Genomic DNA, 27,974 nt, shown 5'->3' with positions numbered 1-27,974 from the left:
CTACTTCCCTTGCAGATGAAATAGAAGAGGCGGTTGTTATCAAATGGATTTTCAAAGAAGAGAGTGAAAATAGAGAAGGTCAACACTGTGATATTTCCCCTGAACAATATGGTCCAGGCTATAAGATGATTCAACGCATGGGATATTCAGGTACCGGTCCTCTGGGAAAGCACCAAGAAGGAATCATCAAACCTATCAAGCTACAAAATAAGTCTACAAATGATAAAACTTGACTCGAATACCATCTAGAAGAGTCATCAAATAAAAAATACACTTCTCATTCACAACCTAAGTGGAGGAAAAAGACACTACATCAAACATCATAAGAAGTAAATAATCAACAAACTCAGTAAGAGTATGAGAAAGAACAAGAAGAATTGGCAGTCAAGAGATAAGAAGCAACTTGTAATCAAGTTCCAACTGTATCAACAGTAACACTACAAGAAGTATATATTCCAGAAGACATAAGAGAAGAGGTGGAAGAAATTAAAGACATGTTTGCACCACTAAACATTCCTGTCACATATACGGGAAGAATACAAGAAGAGGATTTAGAAATAGACTCAAATGAGTATGAATGGGATCCAAAGACTCTATCAGATGCATCTACCGAAACAACTTCTAAAGAGCCTAATGATATCATAGATGAAGCACAAGAGATAATACGCTTGAAGCTGCAATGAGAAATAGAGGAAATCAGACTAAAAAGACAAGAAGCTTATGAGAAACAACTGAAAGAAGGAAAAGCATAGGAAAATTCCTCACCTACTGTATCTCCCTCTAATGAGATAGAGAAAATCAGATATGGGTGTGTAGGGGAAAAAGTGAGACTAAGTATTGAAACCCTAATCCCACTCTCATACACACTTATGGAATATGAAAGAGTCTAGGGAGGTAACACACTTCAGCTACTTCTTATGAGAAAGAGAGTCATGGTTTACCTCTTAGGTTTTCTATTCCTTTGCTGTAAATGAGGGAGAGGAATGATGCAAAAATGCAATCTAACCTAGAATGCAAGTAAGCAAGCAAACCCTAATCCAAGAATGTAGATCAAAGGACAACTGATATACTACTGAAAAGTACAGATCGGAAGGCAAAATCAGAGGTGCACCTATTTTTGAAATATGAGCAAAAATGTCCCGGACCAGGGTGCCACACCACTATCCCAATTCTAAAATTTTGGAGCTGCAACTGACAAGATGGATTTTGGAGCCTGCAAGACATTGTTCTGCCAAATCCTGCTGACAGAGGGCAGGACCATGGTGCCATGCCACTGTCCTAGGTAGGACCAGGGTGCCACGCGTCTGTCCTTAGGGTTTTTGCTAATATTTACAACCCAGAACTATCCCTGTGTGCTCTTATGGTCCCAAAACTTCCAGTGACACTCAGATCTGAACTTGTACCTGAAGCTGAAAAATAGGGTTTGGGGTGGCTATATAAGGTTTTGCCTTAGTCAAACCCATGTGTTGGTGATTTCCACCTCCACAAATAGCCGATAATGTACTAAAAATGTGTGTGCAAAAACCTTGTGTGTGTGCAAGATCCTAAAATGAAAGCAAATAGTCTAGAGCAACCCTAAAGAGTAAACCCTAATTGCTTATAATTGACAAAGTAAATGCTCTAAATCCACAATGCAAAGTGATCTATAGCATGAATATGAATCAAAATGAAGCTTATGCAAAGCTATGAAAACAACATGAAACCATACCCAACCCCAAGGGAGAGGTACAAGCCAATCCTTAGTCGGTGATCTCCTATTGATCTTCTACATCTTCTAGAACCCCTGATTGATACAATGATGCTTGATGAATGTTTTATGGATGAATGTTGTTGAATACTTTAAAGATATCTTTTGTTGCAAAGAAGGCTCTAATGCTCCAAAAATCTGCTCTTAGATTCTTAGAAGAAGACCCCTTCAAATGAAGAAATATAACTCTTAAGTATGAAACCCTAGATCTTAATTTAATGTTTAGTGCGACCTAGGATTTGAATTTCCTGCTGATATTTTGGGGTTAAGCATAATTATATCATAGGATTCTGCTCCCGAAATTTTGGGGAAAAATTCGAGGACCATTTGCATTCTCGCCATGGTCCGACCAACTTTTCACCAAATTTTCATGGTCATTAGATATGATGATATTAGAGGGCATCCCAAAGTTACAACTAATTTTGAGATGTTTTGATATGTGAAATCAGGCCTAAACTGTCAAAATAAGATATAATTAGGGTTTATGATTAAATGATTCATTGGAGGAATAAGATGAAAAGGGGAACACTTTGGGTAAAGGGCCCAACTTTATAACATGTAAAGTGATGAAACATGACCTTAAATTTAATTAAATTAATTAATTAAATGCTTAAAAGGGAATTAGAAATGCAAGATGCAAGACACATTAAGGCGGGTGCTAACCTATGTGTGAAACTGTACCACCCTAGCCAGGTTGTACAGTTTACAACACTACATTTAGCCCCCATTTTAGTGGTCATATGGTACTACGTGCTTATGCAAGCTAAAGTACAGAAAAGTAAACATCATTTGAAAAATGATATAGCCATAAGTTGTCGGACGAAGCCCCCAGCGGTATCTGTAGTACACAATTAGGAACCAGACCCTACAAAACCACATGTTAGGTCACAAAATCATCTAATGCTTACTAAGGAAGGTGATTAAATTCATGGGTAGCTATATTCTATTGGCATTTCAATATCAGAAAGATTGTTGATATTCAGTAAGGATATTGAGAAGGTTGTTGAAGATTATTGATATAACTGAAGAAGGATGATAACTATCTTTATAACATTATTTTGTCATTGATGTCAAGAAATTGATTATCTGATTCAGTATGATGTTGCCATATCTTGAGAAGATTGATTAGAAGAGAATTAAGATGTCGGTAAAAGACACAGAAAGAATGTGATGAATAAAGGGAGGAATAAGTTATTCAATGGGCAACTATTACCGAGTTAGACAATGATGAGATCATGATGTTTAGATTGTTTTGATATTCTACATATGTTGATTGATTGTAAGGTTAATACTATACTATGTCACTAAGGAAAGAACCTAGTCGGTAAACCCTAAGAAACCTAGTCGGTAAACCCTAAGGTTATCGATATCGATTAATGAAGGTGGAATGTCTACCGAGTAAAGTTTAGTTTTTACGGAGTTGCAACCGAGTTATGACAGTGCACATGGGATGGATAAAAGCATTATTTAATGAAGGAAAATGATTAGCTGGAGATGTATAAATGATTGGAATGCCGCACATGAAGTTTGTTAAGGATCTATGGCAAAGGAAAATCGACAGGAAGATCTACAACGCAGATTGAACCGCAATAACCTTGTGCAAGTTTCAAGAAAGGACTGCAAGTCCCGAGGCAAAGTAAAACATTTTTAGATCGGAAGATACATTGAACCTAGTCAAGTTTGAAGATCTGATGGCTAAGATTGATCATGGGAAATGTGATCAAGGAGATTAAGTGGTTAGCAATTGTTTATAAATAAGAAATTGTTAATAAACAATGTACGCGGGAAAGTGTAAGCATAGGGATGCTACATAGTGATTACCGAGCACAGAAGCTTGAAGACCTGTTTGAATAACAGAGTAGAGAGCCCAGCAGAGGGACAAGATAAGTCCTATGACTAGATTGTTTTGAGCAAATAAGAATTTGCTTTAGCATTTTAGATGTGAAGTTGCAGATAGAATTTTATTACTATTATTTTGTAAGTGACAGAAAATATCTTAACCGAGTGGACTTAACAGTCTTATATGTAAACCCTCTAGCAAGGTAACATTCTAAATGAGTCTTTGAAATCCTTTGACAAGGTCACTTCTAACAAAGTGAAGATCCTAACAGATCTGAGGGAAATCCTTTAACCAGGTCACATCTAGCAATGTGTTTGTAATCTTTAACAAGATTTGCTTTTAACCGAGCATACTCTAGAAGAGTATATTTCTTAGTGGGTCCGAAATCCCACAGTGGTTTTTCCCTATTTGGGTTTCCACGTTAAATCTGGTGTTATGATGATTATGTGTTTATGAGTTTTCATGTTTAGTAGTTTTGGTTATATTGCTGAAGTATATGTTACCGAGGTTGAATCTGTTGTTTTTATGGAAGATTAAGTTTGTATGATTCACCCCCCCCCTCTCATCTTATTAGCTATTGGCATCTGTACTTACATTAAGTATTAGAACTATCAATTGGTATCAGAGCTTTGGACTCCAGAAGAAAAGTTTAAAGGTACTTGAGGCAAAGATCCGAAGATGTATAAAAGGGATGCACCAAAGTTGAACAAGTCAAGTTTCTCCACATGATAGAAAAGGATGAAGCTGCATTTATCAGGAATTGGAGAATATGCAACATATTATCTGGAGAATGATTACATTGCACCGAGAACCAACCCTATGACCTTGGAAGAGATAAAGGAAAAGCAAGAACATATTCAAGCTATGATTGAAATTACATCAGTATTGACCGACTCAGAGTTTAATGATCTAGAAGGCTGTAATGATGCAAAAGCAATGTGGACTAAGCTCATATCTATGTATGGAGGTGATGAACATGTTCAAAGAGAAAAAGTAGATAGTCTAAGAGGACAACTTTAATCCATGAGGATGAATGAAGGTGAGAACATAACACAATATAGTACAAGACTAAAGGATATTGTCAATCAAATTAAAGAAGCAGGTGGAACTATTGAAGAGAAGGATATAACAAGTAAGTTGTTGAGAACCCTTCTACTAGCTTATGCTATTCGAGTCTCTGCAATCAATGAAATGAGGTCTGTACCTAACATGCCAATTTCTTTGGATGCTACTATTGGTAAGCTACATGCATTTGAGTTAAGTAATTTTGATAACAGTGGGTCTTCGGTAAATAAAGTAGAATTTGCATTCAGTTCTTTTCATATTGGTGAATCTGATGATTACAATGATAGAATGAGTAAGTACTCTGAAGGGGATCACAGTGGAGAAAGTGAAAGATTTTGCAAGAACATGGAAAAAGTGCACAAATTGTATGCCGAAATCAAGAAGCAAGAAGAGTTTGAAGAAATATTAGCTAGAAGGTTACCGAGAGGAAAAGGTAAGTATAAAGGAAAGCTACCTTTAAAATGTTTCAATTATGATAAAATAGGACATATGGCTTCTAACTGCCCTGACAAAGAGTCTAGTGAAAAGAGAGAATACCGAGATAATAGGCAGAAAGATAACCAATACAGAGGACACCAAGACTTCAGAAGGAGAGATAGAAAGACATGTCTAATAGCTGATAAGGAATCCAACGATGATGAATCTGATGAAACTGATACTAAGGAAGTTGTTTATGTGGCTATTAAGGATGGATCTGATGAGGAAGGGTATGAAGAAAAAGCCCTAATATCTCACATAAATAATAATGATTCTTGGATCATAGACAGTGGATGCTCACATCATATGATAGGTGATAAACACAAGTTTGTTAAATTAGAAGACTATGATGGAGGCTATGTAAGATTTAGTAATGATGCACCATGTTCGATGAAAGGTAAAGGATCTATAACACTTCTTGACAATGCTAAATGTGATGATGTATACTGGGTTGAAGGTTTGAAATACAATTTGTTGAGTGTAGCACATCTAAACAATACAAGATACCGAATAGAATTTCAGAAAGGAATTGTCAAAGTTCATGACAAGCATGGAAAGTTAGCTGCTACCGGGACACAAACAAAAGGTAATACATTTCATCTTGACTCAACTTGGAACAAGTGTCTTTATGCAAAGATAGATGATACCTGGTTATGGCATAAAAGGTTTTGTCATGTAAATTTTGATAATATGATCAAAATAAGTAAGAAGCACCGAGTAAGAGGTCTACGGAGTCTTGAAAAACCTGAGAATGCTATGTGCCGAGGATGCCAGATGGGTAAGATGACAAGATCAATATTTACAAGTAAGTCCTACACTTCTAAAGGAATTTTAGATCTAGTTCATACTGATCTTTGTGGTCTTATGAAAGTTCAAAGTTATTATGGTGATAAATATTTCATATTATTTGTGGATGATTACTCAAGAATGATGTCAGTCATGTTTTTAAAAGAAAAATCAGAAGCTTTTCAAATGTTTAAATGGTACAAGGCAAGAGTTGAAAATGAAACAGGAAGACAACTGAAATGTCTTAGATCCGATAGAGGAGGAGAATTCACTTCTGATGAATTTAACATATTTTGCAATGATCATGGTATAAAGAGGCAAGTATCTACATCGAGAACACCTCAGCAAAATGGGATAGTCAAGAGAAGAAACAGATCAATTGTGGATTGTGCAAGAACCCTGATGATAGAAAAGAGGGTACCTCAAACATTTTGGAGAGAAGCAATCAACACTACAATTTACACCCTAAACCGAGTTCAACTGAAGAAAGGAACTATGAAGACACCTTATGAAATCTGGTATGACAAGAAACCTAATAAGTTACTATAAAATCTTTGGAAGTAGATGCTATGTTCACAAAGATGACAGAAATGGAAAGTTTGATCAGAAAAGTGAAGAAGGAACATTTCTTGGTTATTCTTCTAGAAGTAAAGCATTTAAATGTCTGATCAAATCATCTAACAAAATAGTGGAAAGTGCAAATGTGAAAATTGATGAATTTGCAGAAAGAAATGATGAAGGAAATTCCAAAGAACTAGAAGATTTTGAAGAATTCGTTTATGTTCAACCGAGAAGTCCTACCGAGAAAGCTGCTGAAGAAAATGAAGATAATGTCCAGTTACCGAGTGATGAAGAAGATCATACAGAGCCTACCGAGCCTATATTAGCCAAGTATGTCAGAAGACATCATGCATCAAGTTAGATTATAGGAGATAAGGATGATCCAGTGATGACAAGGAACAAACTGAGACAACACATGTCTAATTTCTGAATTTGAACCAAGAATAGTAAAAGAGGCATTTAACAGTGAACATTGGGTAAATGCTATGACAGAAGAGATTGATCAAATCAAGAAGATTGACACATGGACACTAATCCCAAGACCAAAGGACAAAAATGTAATCGATACAAAGTGGATTTTCAGAAACAAGCTAAATGAAAAAGGTGAAATCATTCGCAACAAAGAAAGACTAGTTTGCAAAGGTTATGCTCAAGAAGAAGGAATAGATTATGGTGAGACTTTTGCACCCATGGTTAGACTTGAGGGAGTAAGAACATTGTTGGCATATGCTGCTTTCAAAAATTTCAAGGTATATCAAATGGATGTCAAATCTAAATTTTTGAATGGTATACTAGAAGAAGAAGTTTATATAGAACAACCTGAAGGATTTGTTGAAGACAAGAGTAAAGATCAGGTATGCAAACTGAACAAAGCTTTATATGGTTTGAAACAAGCACCTAGAGCATGGTATGAAAGACTGCACTCTTATTTAATCAAGATTGGTTTTATAAGGACAAGTGAAAACAACAATAGGTACATGAAGAAAGATGAGGACAATGGAATACTAATCTCAACCATATTTGTTGATGACATTATATTTTGTGGAAATGACTCTCTATGCAAGAACTTTGGAAATGAAATGTGCAAAGAATTTGAGATGTCACTAATCGGAGAGATAAAGTATTTTATAGGTTTACATATATTGCAAAGGAAAGATGAGATTTACATTACTCAATCCAAGTACATAAAGGAAATCTTGAAGAAATTTGGAATGGAGTATTCTAAACCAGTAAGTACTTCTATGACTACTAACTGTAAATTATCAAAGAATAATGAATCTGCATCTATTGATGAGACACTTTACCGATCTATGATTGGAAAATTGCAATATGTTGTGCATAGTAGACCGGATATAGCACATGCAGTAGGTATTGTAGCAAGATTCTCTGCAGATCCCAAGGAGACGCATATGACAACAACCAAGAGAATTTTTAGATACCTGAGAGGCACTAAAGATTATGGCTTAGTATATGCAAAGAGAAATGATTTTGATTTGAAAGTTTATACTGATGATGATTGTGATAACTCAATGATGAACCACTAGTACCAAACCGATACGAGGAGGGGGGGGTGAATCAGTACAAACACAAATACAGTCCAAAATCGGTTTGACAACAAACACTCCGAATGACTGATAAATAGAGATATCGGCAAAACAAAGTGCAACCGGTAACATCCAGTATAGCTCAATCAGTCATGAACCGGTCACTCAATAAGCTTTTCTCTTAGCTCAATACCACATTATCATAATATTCACATGCATGAACTAGTAGACTTAACCATCAAATCTGCACAACATTGAGTTCAATATGTTTTATAGACAGGCATAAAACATAGAACCTTCATGTGCATAACAGATAAAAGAAAGCATCGCAAGACAAAAGCATTTCACATGACACACATATTTTTTCACGTGGAAACCCAACTGGGAAAAACCACGGTGGGGATGAATACCCACAAGCTACTTTTTGAACTCTTTAGAAATCCGCTTTGTTAGGAGCCTTGTCTGATTAAGAACATTACAATAGGTTCTAGTAGGAACCGATCCTGTTAGGGATCACCTGGTTAAGGGATACCCGGTTAAGGGTTAAACCTGGTAGGGTCACCTTGTTAGAGGATTTTAAGAACTCAATAGCTGAAAGGATCTCCTAAGCTTCTCTAGCTTCTCAGAACTCATTAGCTTCGAGTTACCCGGTTAACACCACCCAATTTAAGGGATTTTGAATCAAGCCAATTAAGGATACCTTGTTAGGGGATTTTACAACTGTTGAAGTGGTTAGAGATCAACAGGTATTACAATGATCTGTTGACAACACTCAATGCTAATGCAAATTTGTTTTGGCTCCTCTTCACCTTCTACACATTCACTTTGCAGATACCTCTTCTCTCCTTTGGTCTGGCAAGAATCACGTATCACTTCCCTTGGATACACACTCACAACTTTTGCCAACAACCTCAGATAGAAACCTAACATCGACCTTATAGGGAACATACAGGTTGGTAGCAAAAACCCTAAACCCTAAACTTGTTAGGTTGAGCAATTCAAACGGTTCGATCCTGACCATTGAATCATGCTACATTAAATGCACCAGTCTTGAGTCGATCTCAAGACATTCTCCATCATCCGTTATCCACCATTTTCATGGCGGCTGATAAGCCATCACGCGTTATCACCATTTGATAGACTTTTCACATTCCCGAGGTAGATAGGAATAGTCTTATTCATGCAAGATCCTTCACGCGCACAGAGCTTACATGGCAACATGATCTGTCCTCCATCATACTGCTAACTTATCACACAAAGATCACCGATTGAGTCACACAGACTTGAGATACTCCAACCAGAAACCCCGAAGTGGAAGCTGCCTTACTAACCAGTAGTCATACAGTGCTTCCATGTGCCGATTCCCATAACTGCATGCCGGTTCACCTTGAACAAATGTGCCGCTTCAGTTTGGCATATACCAGTTCACACATATGCTGGTACCTCTTGCTTCACTTATCACATGTGCCGGTTCACACTGTGTCTCATATTGACACCAATGACAACATACAACATCATTATGTCTTCATGCCAGTTCACATTCACATAAGGCTCATGCCAGCTCACATAATGCCAACAATCTCCCCCTTTGGCATTGATGGCAATATACAAAAGATATATTCTCTGCTTCACATCTTCTCCCCATTTTCTGCAGATATCTTTTTGCTTCACTCCTTCTCCCCCTTTGACAACAATCCCAAAGTGGAGGTACAATCATCACTGTTTCATCATGCTACTCCCCCTAAGGAGTAGCATCCTTAAACACACCAATCATCCAAAGATTTATCTATCCAGTACCTGACTGATATGGAACAATCACTTTTAGTTCACCTCTTGAAGGGGTAATACCTCTAATTCACCTCTCAAATGCACAAATGTTGTCTTTGGGAGAGGCTTGGTGAATATGTCTGCTAATTGCTCCTTACTGGACACATGCTCCAGTGCAATCTCTTTAATCTGAACCTTTTCCCTCAAGAAATGATACTTAAGCTCAAAATGCTTGGTTCTAGAATGTAAAACCGAATTGTTTGATATATTGATAGCACTTGTGTTATCACAGAATATACTTACCGGTTTAGATACAGGGATCTTGAAGCCTTCCAGTACATGCTTCATCCAGATTGTCTGAGTGTAGTTCATGAAAGCTGCAACATACTCCACTTCCGCTGTAGACTAAGAGATACAACTCTGCTTTTTACTCATCCATGAGACCAGTCTACCACCAAGAAAGAATGCACCACTGGTTGTGCTCTTCCAATCATCCACATTACCAACCCAATCAACATCTGTAAATAGTTTCAGATTGAAATTATTGCTGTATGGGTACCACAATCCATAGTCAATTGTTCCCTTCAGATACCTAAGAATCCGCTTGACTACACTTAAGTGAGATTCTCTTGGACTCTTCTGGAACCTTGTAGTGATGCCAACTACATGTGCAATATCCAGTCTGCTATGCACTACATAAGGCAACTTACCAATCATTGATCAATATTCCTTCTCATCAACCAGTGTAGAATCATCCTCCTTTGTCAATTTGCAACCGGTCACCATCGGTGTACCAACCGGTTTGCTATCTTCCATGTCAAGAGTCTTCAACACCTCTTTGACATATTTGGACTGAGTGATGAAGATTCCATCTTTCATCTGCTGGATCTGTAGTCTAATGAAGAACTTAATCTCCCCTATGAGTGACATTTCAAACTCTTTCTTCATCTCATCAGCAAACTCATGACTCATCTTGTCATCTCCACCAAAGATGATGTCATCAACAAAAACTTCACAGATCAGGATCTGATCTCCTTCAAACTTCAAGTAGATATTGCTATCTTCACTTGTTCTCTCAAATCCAATCTTCACAAGATGGGAATGTAGGCACCCATACCATGCCCCAGGTGCTTGCTTTAGACCATATAATGCTTTATGTAGCCTACATACCATGTCACTATCTTCAGATAGGGTAAACCCATCTGGTTGCTCAATATATACCTCCTCTTCAAGTACACCATTTAGGAATGTAGATTTTACATCCATTTGATATACCTTGAATCTCTTAAAAGCTACATATGCAAGAAGCATACGAAATCCTTCCAATCTGGCTACAGGAGAAAAGGTTTCCCCATAGTCTTCACCTTCTTCTTGAGCATATCCTTTGCATACCAGTCTGGCTTTGTTCCTAATCACTGTGCCATCCTCATTCAACTTATTTCTGAACACCCATTTGGTGCCAATGACATTTTTATGCTCTGGTCTGGGTACCAAGGACCATGTACCATTTTTCTCTATCTGGTCAAATTCTTCTTCCATTACCTTGATCCAGTCTTCATCATTATGAGCCTCTTTGAATGATTTAGGCTCAAATTCAGAGATCATACATAAGTTTTCTCTGATCTTTCTTCTGGTAAGGATTCCTGCATCCTTATCACCTATGATCTGCTTGGGATCATGATTCAACTTGACATACTGAGGAATGGTCTTAATTGGTTCTTCTTTCTTTTCTTCTTCATCCTCATCTTCATCAGTATCAGCATTCACCGGTTCAGGAACACTGTTACTGGTACTCGGTTGACTGACAACTGGTTCCCAGAAGGTTGCAACTAGTTCATTTACAACTTGCTCATTGCCGGTTTTCTCAGTCTTCTCAGAGGATTCATCAACTCTTACATTGATGCTTTCCATAATTCTCTGAGTCCTATTGTTGTAGCACTTGAAAGCTTTACTCTTGGTGGAATATCCTAGAAATATTCCTTCATCACATTTAGCTTCAAATTTCCCCTGATGTTCACTGCTCTTGATGTAACATTTGCTACCAAATACCTTAAAGTAGTTTACCACAGGGGTTTTACCGGTCCAATACTCATAAGGAGTTTTGTCCTTACCCTTTTTGATGAGTACCCGGTTCATAGTGTAAACTACAGTGCTCACCGCTTCTCTCCAAAAGGTGTGAGCAACCATTCCTTGGATCAACATAGTTCTAGCTGCTTCAACCACAGTCTGGTTATTCCTCTCTGCTAGGCCATTTTGCTATGGAGTCTGGGGGGCAGACAATTGTCTCTTGATACCAAATTCTTCACAATACTTGTTAAATTCACTGGAAGTGAATTCCCCTCCTTGATCAGTTCTGAGACATTTAATCCTTTTACCGCTTTCCTTCTCCACTAATGCTCTAAATGCTTTGAATTTCCCAAAAGCTTCAAACTTGTCTTTCAAGAATGTGACCCACATCATTCTTGAGTAGTCATCAGTGAGAATCATGAAGTACCTATCACCCTGCACACTTCTAGTTTTCATAGGACCACATAAATTAGTATGCACAAGATCAAGCAAGTTGTCAGTAGTGAAAGATTTACCTTTAAAGGTTGAGGAAGACATTTTCCCCAATTGACATTCTCTACACAAGGTATTATCCGGTTTGCTCAGCACCGACAACCCTCTAACTGCCTTGATCTTACTAGCCTTCACAATGTTGTCAAATTTCACATGGCAGAATCTCCTATGCCATATCCAACTATCATCAAGCTTAGCCATAAGACATGTACTTATATTTGCATCTAGATGAAATAGGTTACCTTTAGTCTGCATGCCGGTGGCTACCAATTTACCATCTTTACCTTTGATTCTGCAAACTCCATTGTTGAATTGCAGAGTGAGACCACTGTCATTTAGTTGGGCAACACTTAGAAGGTTGTGTCTGAGACTGTCAACCCAGTACACATTGTTAGCACTACTCTTTCCATTCAAAGAGATGGATCCTCTACCTTTTACCATGCAAGGTGCATCATTACCAAAGTGAACCACACCACCATCATACTCTTCCAAGGATAGAAACTTGCTCCGGTCACCAGTCATATGGTGAGAACAACCACTGTCAATGATCCATTCATTTGAATTTTCAAACCGGGAGACAAGAGCCTTCTTGTCTGCCACATCTTCCTTTATAGCAACAAACACAATGTCTTCATTTTCTTCATCTTCTGATTCCTCATCTGTGACACCTTCATCAACTGCCACAAAATAATTTCTCCGGTTTCCTCCTTTGAATTTCTTGAACCTTTCCAGTTTTTCCTTGTTGTCACTATTAGGATAGTTCATAGCAATATGTCCTATCTGGTTGCAGGAGAAACATTTCAAAGGTAGCTTACCTTTGTATTTACCAATTCCTTTTGGGAATCTCCTGGCTAGAATAGCTTCAAATTCCATCAGAAACTCTTCATCCTTCATTTCTTTGTTCTGACTAGGTTCCCCACTAGTGCTAGCCTCTTTTCCTTTTCTGGATGGTATAGCAAAAGCTTTAAAAGCTGATTCTGACTTTTGAACACTACCATCAAAACTATTCAGCTCATAGGCTATCAACTTGGCTATGATGGAGTTCAAGGACGCCTTAGACTTGTCTATTGATCTCAACTCCTGAATAGCAGCAACCCTTATTGCATAGACTGGAAACAGGGATCTCAGGACTTTACTGACCACAATGGAATCTTCTATTTTGCCACCTGCACTCTTTATTTCTCCAACAACTATTTTGATTCTTATTCCATACTGCTGAATGGTCTCTCCTTCAACCATCCTCATGTCTTCAAACTTTCCTCTCAATCTCTCTTCCTTAGCTTGTTTTACATGCTCATCACCACCATAGATATTTTCAAGAGCATCCCATACTTCTGTGGGATTTGCCTTGTCCTGAACATCAATAAACTCAATGTCAGATAGACTACTGATGAGGACTTCCATGACTTGCCCATTTTCTTGTATCTCTCTCTTTTGGTCATTGGTGAGAGTACTGGTAGGAACAACATATACTTTTTCAACATAACTCCAGTGTTGAACACCCATGCTTTTGATGAATATCTTCATCCTATCTTTCCATATACCAAAGTTTTCCCTGTTGAACTTTGGACCTTCCCTCTTCATCATTTGGCTAGGATCTTTTCCTCAAGCAGTTAAGCTTACAACACAGAGGACCTGGAGCGCTCTGATACCAATTGATAACTCAATGATGAACCACTAGTACCAAACCGGTACTGAGAGGGGGGGGTGAATCAGTACAAACACAAATATAGTCCAAAACCAGTTTGACAACAAACACTCTGAATGACTGATAAACAAAGATACTGGTAAAATAGAGTGCAATCGGTAACATCCAATATAGCTCAATCAGTCATGAACCAATCACTCAATAAGCTTTTCTCTTAGCTCAATACCACATTATCATAATATTCACATGCATGAACTAGTAAACTTAACCATCAAATCTTCACAACAATGAGTTCAATATGTTTTATAGACAGGCATAAAACATAGAACCTTCATGTGCATAACAGATAAAACAAAGCATCACAAGACCAAAGCATTTCACATGACACACATATTTTTTCACGTGGAAACCCAACTGGGAAAAACCACGGTGGGGATGAATACCCACAAGCTGCTTTTTGAACTCTTTAGAAGTCCGCTCTGTTAGGAGCCTTGTCCGATTAAGAACATTACAATAGGTTCTGGTAGGAACTGATCCTGTTAGGGATCACCCGGTTAAGGGATACCCAGTTAAGGGTTAAACCCGGTAGGGTCACCTTGTTAGAGGATTTTAAGAACTCAATAGCTGAAAGGATCTCCTAAGCTTCTCTAGCTTCTCAGAACTCATTAGCTTCGAGTTACTCGGTTAAGGGATTTGAAACAAGTCGGTTAAGACCACCCGATTTAAGGGATTTTGAATCAAGCCAGTTAAGGCTACCCTGTTAGGGGATTTTACAACTGTTGAAGTGGTTAGAGATCAACAGGTATTACAATGATCTATTGACATCACTCAATGCTAATGCAGATCCATTTTGGCTCCTCTTCACCTTCTGCACATTCACTTTGCAGATATCTCTTCTCTCCTTTGGTCTGGCAAGAATCATGTATCACTTCCCTTGGATACACACTCACAACTTTTGCCAACAACCTCAGACAAAAACCTAACATCGACCTTATAGGGAACATACAGGTTGGTAGCAAAAATCCTAAACCCTAAACCTATTAGGTTGAGCAATTCAAACGGTTTGATCTTGATCGTTGAATCATACTGCATTAAATGCACCAGTCTTGAGTCGATCTCAAGACATTCTCCATCGTCCATTATCCACCATTTTCATGGCGGCTGATAACCCATCACGCATTATCACCATTTGACAGACTTCGCACATTCCCGAGGTAGATAGGAATAGTATTCTTCATGCAAGATCCTTCACGCGCACAAAGCTTACGTGGCAATACGGTCTGTCCTCCATCATACTGCTAACTTATCACACAAAGATCACCAATTTAGTCACACAAACTTAAGATACTCCAACCAGAAACCCCGAAGTAGAAGCTGCCTTACCAACCGGTAGTCATACAGTGCTTCCATGTGTCGGTTCCCATAAATGCATGCTAGTTCACCTTGAACAAATGTGCCGCTTCACTTTGGCATATACCGGTTCACACATATGCCAGTACCTCTTTCTTCACTTCTCACATGTGCCGGTTCACACTGTGTCTCATATTGACATCAATGACAACATACAATATCATTATGTCTTCATGCCGGTTCACATAATGCCAACAGATTGGGTAGGCAACATAGATGATAGGAAAAACACAAGTGGTGGAGCTTTCTTTTTGGGAGAAAGACTATTGAGTTGGCTTAGCAAGAAACAAGGATGTATCGCACAGTCAACAATAGAAGTTGAATATGTTGTTGCAGCATTGAGCTGTACTAATATAGCATGGATCAAACAACTGTTGGAAGGTATAAATGAGAAAGTTACCAAGCTAGCAACTATATTCTGTGATAATACTAGTGTCCTTAACATTTCAAAGAATCCAGTGATGCACTCTAAGACAAAGCATATATCTATAAAGTATCACTATCTCAGAGAAGAAGTTCAAGAGAAGAAAGTTGTGCTAGAATATATCAGTTCAAAGGAGCAATTAGCAGATATCTTCACAAAGCCATTGCCAAGGGACACTTTTGAGTATCTCAGAAGCAAATTAGGGGTCCTACCCCTATCTTCTACTCACTGACCGAGTTCGGTGAAAGCATCAATTCGATCAATCTACAGAATATTATGTGTGGATTGATGCTAATTTACACACTTTAGAAGGTTTTCTAAAGTTGTGCAGGAAAATATGAATAGAGACAAGTTACTCTGACTGAGACTGAGATGTTACACAGCAAGGCAAATCACTTCACAGAGGAAGAAATCATGATTTAGTTGTTTTACTTTTTGGCATTGTTGTCAAAGGGGGAGAAGATTATAAATGGTTTGGCTAGAAGACTACATAGTTGACTGAATGGTAAAGCCCTGAATGGGAATAATAGAAGACTAATGATAGGGGGAGAAGATTGCAAAAATGGAGAAGACTAAATGCAAGTCAACAACTCAGAAGCCTAATGAAGAAAGGAAGAAGACTTCAGAAGATTTTAACAGCTCAAGGATAACAAGAGAAGTCTAACAACAATCTGAATCTAAAACAATTTGAATATCTTGTTGGTATTACCATTTAATTTTTGGTTTTGCCATCAATGCCAAAGGGGGAGATTGTTGGCATTTCAATATCAGAAAGATTGTTGATATTCAGTAAGGATATTGAGAAGGTTGTTGAAGATTATTGATATAACTGAAGAAGGATGATAACTATCTTTATAACATTATTTTGTCATTGATGTCAAGAAATTGATTATCTGATTCAGTATGATGTTTCCATATCTTGAGAAGATTGATTAGAAGAGAATTAAGATGTGGGTAAAAGACACAGAAAGAATGTGATGAATAAAGGGAGGAATAAGTTATTCAATGGGCAACTATTACTGAGTTAGACAATGATGAGATCATGATGTTTAGATTGTTTTGATATTCTACATATGTTGATTGATTGTAAGGTTAATAATATACTATGTCACTGAGCAAAGAACCTAGTTGGTAAACCTTAAGGAACCTAGTTGGTAAACCCTAAGGTTATCGATATCAGTTAATGAAGGCGGAATGTCTACCGAGTAAAGTTTAGTATTTACCGAGTTGCAACCGAGTTATGATAGTGCACATGGGATGAATAAAAGCATTATTTAATGAAGGAAAATGATTAGATGGAGATGTATAAATGATTGGAATGCCGCACATGAAGTTTGTTAAGGATCTATGGCAAAGGAAAATCGACAGGAAGATCTACAGCGAAGATTCAACAACAATAACCTTGTGCAAGTTTCAAGAAAGGACTGCAAGTCCCGAGGCAAGGTAAAACATTTTCAGATCAGAAGGATACATTGAACCTGGTCAAGTTTGAAGATCTGATGGCTAAGATTGATCATGGGAAATGTGATCAAGGAGATTAAGCGGTTAGCAATTGTTTATAAATAAGAAATTGTTAATAAACAATGTATGCGGGCAAGTGTAAGCATAGGGATGCTACATAGTGATTACCGAGCATAGAATCTTGAAGACCTATTTGAATAACAGAGTAGAGAGCCCAGTAGAGGGACAAGATAAGTCCTATGACTAGATTGTTTTGAGCAAATAAGAATCTGCTTTAGCATTTTAGATGTGAAGTTGCAGATAGATTTTTATTACTATTATTTTGTAAGTGACAGAAAATCTCTTAACTGAGTGGACTTAACAATCTTATATGTAAACCCTCTAGCAAGGTAACATTCTAAATGAGTGTTTGAAATCCTTTGACAAGGTCATTTCTAACAAAGTGAAGATCCTAACAGATCTGAGGGAAATCCCTTAACCAGGTCACATCTAGCAATGTGTTTGTAATCTTTAACAGGATTTGCTTTTAACCGAGCATACTCTAGAAGAGTATATTTCTTAGTGGGTCCAAAATCCCATAGTGGTTTTTCCCTATTTGGGTTTCCATGTTAAATCTAGTGTTATGAGTGTTATGATGATTATGTGTTTATGAGTTTGCATGTTTAGCAGTTTTGGTGATATTGCTGAAGTATATGTTACCGAGGTTGAATCTGTTGTTTTTATGGAAGATTAAGTTTGTATGATTCACCCCCCCCCTCTCATCTTATTAGCTATTGGCATCTGTACTTACATTAAGTATCAGAACTATCATATGCCCCCTATTTCGACTTGCTTATTAGTGAGGTGAAACATGGTATCATGTTTACTATAATGAATTATGATAAATATATTGATGAAGCAAGTTCACAACAAGGCTTGATTACTCATCCAAGAATGTTATGGAACTAATGTAGAGCGAGAGGGAAAACTCACAATTCCAATACCACCGATGGTACGAGAATAGGATCTTCCTAGCTCAAGATATGATAGATTGAAGAAAAAATGCAGAAATTAAGGTTTTAACTTAAAAACATAAAGTGAAAAAGTTCATAACGCATAAATATGAAAGTGACATCTTCATTTGTCACTTTTTAACTTTTTTGGCACTATTCACTACAGAGGAGCCCACATATTAGCCTTCATGCCTCAACGCCGACCTGAATGACCTACACGGATGGAGATCCTGCGTAAATCCGTACTCATTGACCGACCACTCGATGAGGTGAGTTGACCTTCCATTGACTCCATTTGACTTTTCCATGCTTTTGTAGTTTTAGAAATGATGATGTCATCACCAATACCAGGTCTGGGCCCCCTCTTTGGGCACCAAGGGGTCCTAGGGTGTCTTGGTCCTATCTGGGCACCTTAGTCCCAGTAGGGCACCCTGGTCCCTGTTCGGGGTGACTAGTGGCGATAGAGGATCGGGCAATTGAATTTTAGAATAGATAAAATGATTAATTTGATTAGATGATAATGATGATAGAATGTTTTTCTTTTTGTAGAAATTGCCATACATCAACGAGCATACCACTGGGCTCACCTTCTAGACCCTTCGGGAGAAGATTCCAAGGCTGATATCAGGGAAGAGGGAGTTGTTGCATGCAATGGGCTTGTGGGATGCAATGACTATGCCGACCATCAGATTCCATTCTGCAATATTTATGGAGAGGTGGGATGCAGACACCTCGATATTATCATTACCTATGGGGGAGATTACGGTCACTCTTGAGGATGTATACCGCATTTTGTGCCTTCCCATCAGGGGGGACACCATGAGATATCGATTCGATCGTACAAAGGAGGATTATAGGAGAGAGAATGTGTATGCTATGGGGAGAGTGATACTCGGTGAGACGAGGGGTCGTATCATGGTCAGCTGGCTCCTACACCCTACCGGTGAGGTTCCATTAGTGAGGCGACTCATGATCGTGACCCTTGCATTAGCCTTGTGCCTTAATGGGTGCAACACACATATGCATGGAGGACTCGTCTATAATATCTGAGTGATGGAGAGACATAAGAGGGTATACTATTGGGTCGGAGCATGCTTGCGCATCTCTATCAACACCTTGGGGAGTATGTGTTTGGACATTGATGCATCTTGATGACATGCACACTACTACAGGTGTGTATGTTTGAGTATATTACTTGCACTAGGCTTGCTGGAGCCCCTGTAGTCTTTGTTCCAGAGTAGCCTAGGGTATTTGCTTATTTACTTACCCACGAGTGGCGATTTGGTGATCTCCTGCATTGGGGGTTGAGCTTAGATAGATTGATAGTGAGCAGATTCATATGGAGACCCTACCTCAAGATGTACATGTGGGCAGGGATACACAGACATATGTTCAACATGCAGAGGAATCCTCTACTAGAGGGGCGATACAACCACATATTCGTTCCCTTCTACTTCGACCGAGTTCGGCAGTAGTTCGGGTTCGAGCAGTGCATTTCTACTGATGTGCTTGTGTACATCTGACACTCATGCGTGATGTCGAGGATAGGAGTCATTCCTAGGCCTACTAGTGATGAGATCAATATCACAGATTATGATGGGTTAGATCAGGACATTGCAACATACTACAAAGATGATTCAAGTGCACACCGACGGTACATCACATGGTGGGGGAGGACATACCTTGGAGCCATCTTCCCAGCATACTTCCCTGGTGGGAATCCCGGACCATGGAGACATACATGAGATAGAGAGGGATTTGATACATTTGAGGAGGGCTCAGATGATCAGGCTGATGACACAGGAGAGCAGGAGGCAAGCAGAGATTAAGATGACCTTGACACTAGAGAACGAGATCAAGATGGAGAGGAGGAGGATGAGGAGGACGAGGAGGACGAGGAGGATGAGTTAGATGCAGTTCCTCATCACTCCGAGGAGGATACTATAGCCCTAGATTCACCGAGCCTCCCATTATAGGTGGAGAAGGACCCTATCAAGGGTCCTGATCCTAGTCCCCATCGGCCCATACCCATTATACAGAGACAATACGAGCGCAGAGAGCCTAGCTGGTCCCAGTCTCAGGTGATCACTTTCCATGATCCCTACTGGCGAGAGGGTAAGGTGTACTGTTATTGATTAACTTATGTATCCTACTTGTTTAGATTTTATGATATAGAATGTTACTGACAAAAAAAATCTCTCTTTCTTGCAGTAGCTAGCGTCTAGAAGTGGCATTCTCTTATTTAGAATGTAGTGACATACCTCATCGTGACTGCACACATTCATAGTTCCTCACAAATATCGCACAGATCCTAGAGCAATGTAGGATGACACGAGGACCTTTTTTCCCCTATCGGACGAAGATGGAGGTCCTAGGAGAGAGATTACGATAGACAGAGCGTGACCTAGAAGCATCACAAATAGAGGTAGCTACATACCATGGGATTATGATGGAGAGGGATCAAAGGAGATCCTTTTGGAGTCACTCGTGGTCCATATCGTGATACACCCCCATGGGGAGACCCCCATGACCAGATCAGGAGGGGGCATCTAGCCACTATCCTCCAACTACTAGTCCTATGGATAAGAGATGATCTCTATGTATTGATGTATATATTATGATACTCATGGATATGTTATTTTAATTCTTAAAAAATATATGCATTGCTTCGATTAGAAGTAACATATTGAGTGTATTCGGGAAAAGCGGGTCAATAGAACTCAATATGTGGGAAATGGAGCTATATGGAGCCTTGCTCACACACACACAGGACTTCTTGGTGCAAGCTATGGAGTAATGAAGTATCACTCAGCTTCCCAAGGTTGGTCCCATGGTTCTCTATCTTACAATGTCCCTCAAACCAATGTTTTTTCTCTCAGATCACTGAGCAAAATGGTTTAGGGATGGCGAATGCAAGAACGAGGGATGCTTTTGATAGATTTTAGAATGATATGTATCCTAAGCTATGCATGATTCTAGAAATGCAATAAACTAACTATAAGATGACAAGGTTAGTAAACAAACTATCCTAGCATACTATATTAGTTCAATGATTTAAGCTAATGATAATAGAAAGTATTCTAAACATGCATATTTAGATTAATTCCTAGTTAAAAGAGAGGCTAAATGATGAGCATATATGAAATGAAAGCTTGAATGTATTTGAGCATAAGTATGATACTACAAACTTGGATTCTCTATAAAAAATGGAGGAATGAGAGCTCTATTTATAGCAAAAATAGGGCAATGGATGGTCAGGATTGAAAGATATAATCAAGGGTTGAGTTTGAAAGTTGGGGATCCATGTTTGCAATTTGCACCAATGAAATGGTGACAAGTGTCAACATAGGGTTGGGTTGAGAGAAGGGGTTGGAGACATTAAATTCCTAAGAAGACCTCATGGTTATCTAGAGGGTAAGGGTCAAGCTTAAGTTAAGATTACCCATTGGATTAAGAGTTAATCCAAGGATAAACTCTTGTGCAAATGATTAAGAGATAATCATGGTCAAAGCATTAAAGGCTTGATGAGACCCTCGGGTTACATGGAGGTTGAGTTAAAAGAAATTCTTTAACCATGTAAGAGGGTTTGAGTTAACCATTAATGGTTATGAAGACTTTGGGGAATTAAGTGGTTGAAGACTTGAAGCCTTTAATGGTTATCAAAGACTTTGAGGATTTGAGAAGTGACTTCCCTTTGTTTAGGGATGTGACAAAGTTTAGAAGATGGGTTAGGCTAATTAGAAGCGATTAGAAGAGTCTAGAAGGGATTAGAAATAGGTTTTAGAATGCAAGTGGGAGATGTAGGAAAATGCAAGTGGATGGAGGGATAATAGGATTTAATTGAAATAAAGTTAATCTAATTCAATTTGGTTGCAATTTGGGGAAATTAAATAAATTAGATTTATTTAATTTAGGATAACTATTTAATTAAATTTGAATTTAATTAAAAGTGGATAGAGGGGATTTAATTGAATAAAATGATTTATTCATTAAATGGTACAGTGAATTTAATTTAAATAAATTGAGTAATTTACTTAATTAAATAGAGGAATGCGGGTAATTTAATTAAATTGGATTTAATTAAATAGAGAAATGAACATAAAATATTCATTTAGGAATATGGTCATTTTTATACATCTACATTGAGTAATGAACATGTATGTCTAATTTAATTTCCATGTGACTGATTTATCAATGCTTCATGATTAAATTGATACATGTGTGATGTAATTAAATAACTCAATATTTTAATTAAATGCTACTTTGACAATATAAAAGAAGAATGTATTAAGCCTACGAACTATATGACTAATGTGATTTAATTAACTCTAATTAAACACAACATGATATAATTATACTTAACACAAAAGAAATTGTATAACATGCTAGCACATATGAAATGTAAATCTATTACAATTTACATAAAAGAATCCAAGAAAAACAATAAAGTGATAGAACGTGCTTGTCAAAAATGAAGTAATGTAGAACAAACAATATAACATCTTTTAATCCTACATACTTTAATGAAGACATGCTAACATATTACCCAATTTTTGAAGAAAGAAAATATATATAGAGAGAACAGAAAGTAGACTAGAAAGAGAGAGAGAGAGAGAGAGAGAGAGAGAGAGAGAGAGAGAGAGAGAGAGAGAGAGAGAGAGAGAGATAACTAGGCATAGTATCTACAAAGGTGCATAGAATTTATTGGTTCCTTGAGAGGTGTACCTTCCACATCCACTATCTTGTAGGCACCTGATCCATAAGCCTCGACAATGATGTATGGTCCAAGCCAATTAGGGCTGAATTTTACTTTCTCCTCTGGTAAGGCATTCAGGTTGTGTTGATTCTCGTAAAGGACTAAATCACCTAGCGAGAAGGAACATTGAATAACCTTATCATTGTAGCTTCATTGCAAATTTTTATGATATGCTTGAATATGATCAAGGGCATTTATATGTTGTTCATCAAGCATCTCAGGTTGTTGAAGTCTTTTCTCTCTATAGGAATCATCATCCACTATACCCCTAAGAGAAACTCTTAAAGAAGGAATTTCTAACTCCAACAACATAATGACATCAAACCATAAACAAGATTATAAGGAGTACACCCCATAGCAACACGTACACTCGTGCGATAGGCCCAAAGAGAATAGGTTAATTGAGTATGCTAATCCTTACCATGCTTGTTTACAGTCTTTTGAAGAATTTGTTCAATTATCTTATTAGAAGACTCAACTTGACCATTTGATTGAGGATAATAAGGTGTAGAAAATTTATGTTGAATATGATATTTCTCTAGAAACTTCTTCACATCCTTATTTTTGAATGGCGTTCCATTATCCAAAACTAAGGTAGAAGGTATCCCAAATTGGGAAATAATGTTTTCCAAAATGAATTGACAAATTACTTCAGTGGTAGTGGATCGAAGAGGAATGGCTTCCACCCACTTCGTAAAGTAATCAGTGGCAGTTATGATGAAGGTATGTCCTTGAGATGAGGGAGGAGATATTTTACCAATGAGATCCAAATTCCATGTAGAAAAGGGCCAAGATGCCACTTGAGATCGAAGTTCTTGGGCAGGGGCATGGGTCAAATTGCTATGTTGCTGACACTGATGACATTTTTTAACAAACACAAAGGAATACTTTTCCATGGTTTGCCAATAATATTCCATTCAGAGTAATCTCTAAACTAAAGACCTACCCCCAAAATATCCCCCCACAAGCACCCGAATGTGCTTCCTCAAGAGCAATAGGGATTTTCAACCTTGTTTAAGCATCGAAGGAGAAGGCCATTATAACCCCTCCTATAAAGAACATTAGAAAGGATAATGTATCTAGTAGCCAATTTGTGAATCCTAGCCCTAGTATTCTTATTCGCAAAGTCAGGAAAGGTACCATCACTCAAATATCTCATGATATGCGAGTACCATTCATCAGAATCTATAATGTAACAATATGCCACATCACTAGGATTATTAGCAATAGCCAGGGTAGTAAGGTTGTGAATAGTGAATTTAAGATCTACCAAGGGGTCCTCTAGAGACACAAGAGAGGCAACACATGCAATCACATCACCATGTCGATTATCCTTTTGAGGAACGGGCTCCATGGTATAAAAATTGAATTTTTGCGACAAGAATATAGCTAAATCTCTATATTGTGATAATTTGTCTTGCTTAGCTTGATAAACTCCTGTCACTTGTCTTTTGATTAGTTGAGAATCTCCATAAATATGTAGATGTTTCACATTAAACACCAAGGCTTCTTTAATTCTAGCTATAGGAGCCTCATATTCAACAATGTTGTTGGTACATAAGAAATTGAGACGATATGATAAAGGAATAGGCTTCTTTTTAGGAGAGATTAAGACCACCCCTGCCTTCGATCTTGTATGACACTTAGAGACATCAAAGTACAATTCCCAAGTCTCATCAACCTCAGTGGAAAAAAGGTATTCATCGGGAAAGGACTCTGGATTAGGTAGGGAGAAGGGTGAAAGAGCATCAACTAAGTGGTCAGTCAACGCTTGACCTTTTATTGCCTTTTGTGAGACAAACTTAAGGTCAAACTCAGTCAACATCATAACCCACTTAGCTAAGCGTCCGGAAAGGTTAGTTTTGGAGAAAAGATGTTTAAGAGAATCAAATTTAATGATAACATGGATCTCAGCATTCAAGAGATAATGCCTCAACTTTTGGGTTGCAAAGACTAAAGCAAGGCACTGTCTTTCTATTGCAGAATATCAGACTTCGTAATTGAGTAGAGTGTGGCTTATGTGATAAACTGGGCATTCTCTACCATCTTTATCACATTGTGCCAATAAGGCTGCCAGAGCTTGAGGGGAAGCAACAATGTACAAAAGGAAAGGCTTAGTAGGATCAGCAGGTTGAAGAATAGGGAGATTGGCCAAATAGCTTTTTAGGTCTTCAAATGCTTGACAAAAATCCTCATTCCATTGGAAAGTGATATTATTTTTAAGCAATTGTGTGAAGGGAAAGGTATGATCCGCAAGTTGAGAAATGAACCTATGAATAGCTTGGATCTTTCCTTGCAAAGTTTTTAGTTGGGAGACATTCTTAGGAGGTAGCATGTTAACAATAGCATCTATCTTCTTTGTATCCACCTCAACTCCACAATGTGAAACTATGAGTCCTAATAGTTTTCCACTATCCACACCAAAAACACATTTTCGGGGATTCAAACGCATGTTATACTTATGAATTCTCTCAAAGATTTGGCGAAGGATCTTAACTTGATCTGTACAAAGAACGGATTTGGCTAAGATATCGTCAACGTAATCTTCTAAGGTCTTATGCATATACTCATGGAAGATGAGAGTCATAGCACGCTGATAGGTTGTGCCTGTGTTTTTCAATCCAAAGGGCATCACAATCCAACAAAATGTACCCCAAGGGGTGGTGAAAGCAGTTTTATATTGATCTTGGGGATTAATGAAGATTTGATTATATCTTAAGAAATCATCCATAAAGGATCATAAAGCATGCTCTGCTATGGAATCCACTATCATATCGATATTCAGTAGAGGAAAGTCATCCTTTAAAGAGACCTTGTTTAGATGACAAAAATACGTACACATCCTAATCTTATTTTCAACTTTAGCCACAACCACAATGTTTGAAATCCATGGGGAATAATCAATAGGATGAATGAATCCAACATCCAATAGTTTTCAATTTCAACTTTAACAAGTAATGCCACTTTAGGGTGAATCTTTCGAATCTTTTGCTTCACAGGTTTAGCATCAGAAATTAGGACAATGTTATGAGTGACAATCTTAGTATCTATGCCAGGCATGTCAAAATATATCCAAGCAAAAATCTCAAGGAATTCGTGTAACAACTCGGCATATTGCTTTTTCTCTTCCTCGTCAAGACATTTCCCTATCTTGATGATTTTATCTTCAACACAAGGGTCCATCTTGATATCAATGCTGTCATTTATTAGGAGATTTCTTCGTCGTTATTTCTTTCTTTCCCAAAGCTTCAACATTTAGATAATAGGGAAAACTGTGGTTATGGTGATAAAGAGGAAGGTTGTCATAAGCTCCCAAGAATTCAGCTAAGGAATCATCAGTAGAAAAAACATCCAAAGAAAAGACACAAGAAGGGTCGCAGTCAATATATTCTGGATATTTTAGTGAGATAGAAGCAGAAATGAAATTAACACTAATAGAGGGTCTCTTAGAGGCTTTAGTATGTTTGAAAGGATCATAACCAAGCCCAAATGTCATATCATGAAAGTTGTTTTCCAAGGGAACCTTAATCCCTTGTTCTTGAGCACCACTTCCATTTCCATTATATCCACACCTACCTAGGATGTGAAAACCAAAACCATAAACGTAAGTAATTTCCAAATAAGAAGGAGGATTTTCAAAAAGTGAAGAATCAAAATCCTCTTGACCAGAAACTAAGGGAAATGAAGTCCGAGAAGTCACCACAAAGTTATTAATCAATGACCTAGACAAAGTAGTTTGCTTTTTAGGTTCTTCTTCTTCTTTCTTCTTTTCGACCTGAGGTTCTCTAGGGGGAATTATGTATTCCCCTACAAAAGTAGGATTGAAATCAAGGGATCCCCAATCATCTTTTGCAAGAACCTTTTCAGGAGAGAAAGTGTTCTCAATCATAGAGTTGGGCTGAGAAAACTCTTCCTCAAGAAACTTAGGTCCACTTGAGAAAGTATTGGGAATCAATTAAGATATAGGAGATAGGTTTGATGAAGTGGTCACACTAATCAGAGTAGAAGATTTAGAGGAATTATCCAAGATAGTTGGGGAAGAATTAGTTGAAGAAGATTTAGAACTTGATGTTTGCAAACAAGCTTGAAATCTTGTGTAACCTAACAAGGTATATGTTGTATTGTTAGAAATAAACTTAATTTGCCTATGCAATGTAGAGGGAACAACTTGCATGCTATGAATCCAAGGTCTCCCTAGCAACAAATTGTATGTCAACTCTCCATACATGACATAGATAGGTGTGGGTAAAGTAATAGGACCTACCTTAACAAGCAAGGTGATGATACCTAGTGAAGATTTAGCAACATTATTGAAGCCACGGATGGTGAGAGAATCGGGCTTAACAAGAGATGTATCAATATTGATCCTATGCAACAAGTTAATGCTATAGACATTAAGGCCAGAACTAGCATCCAATGTGTTCATCTTATCGCAATATCATTTATAATAACCATAATAATTAAGGGATCATATTGTTGTTGAATTTCACTAGAGGGCATCTCATCTTGTGTAAACACAATCTGAGCCTTGGGTGTTGTAATAGAGTTAATCAAGGAAGCCATATTATTGGATGTCACTGCGGATGGGACATTCAATGTTTTCAAGGCACCTTTTAGCATTCCCTGATGGGTCGAGGAAGTTTGAATCAAATTCCAAAGGGATATCTTGGTAGGAGTAGCTTTAAGTTGTTCGACAAGATCATATTCCTTACCAAGGGTTTGTGAAATACAAGGTGCTTGAGGAAGAATGGGTTGAGGATTAGGTAGAGGATTAGGTTGCCTATTGTTTCTTGTGTTATAGGTATGGGCAACTGCATTATAACTCTCCTTAGTTAGTTGTCTAGCATAGCTATAAGGACTCTTAGTGGGATTCCTTCCTTGAACGGTAATGATAGGTTTGTTTGGAGTGCTAAAGGAATCATGCTAGAGGTGAAGTT

This window comes from Cryptomeria japonica, chromosome 5 (genome assembly GCF_030272615.1).
Source record: "Cryptomeria japonica chromosome 5, Sugi_1.0, whole genome shotgun sequence".
Taxonomy (NCBI): domain Eukaryota; kingdom Viridiplantae; phylum Streptophyta; class Pinopsida; order Cupressales; family Cupressaceae; genus Cryptomeria; species Cryptomeria japonica.
The sequence above is the reverse complement of the archived record's forward strand: the minus strand, read 5'-3'. Positions refer to the sequence as shown.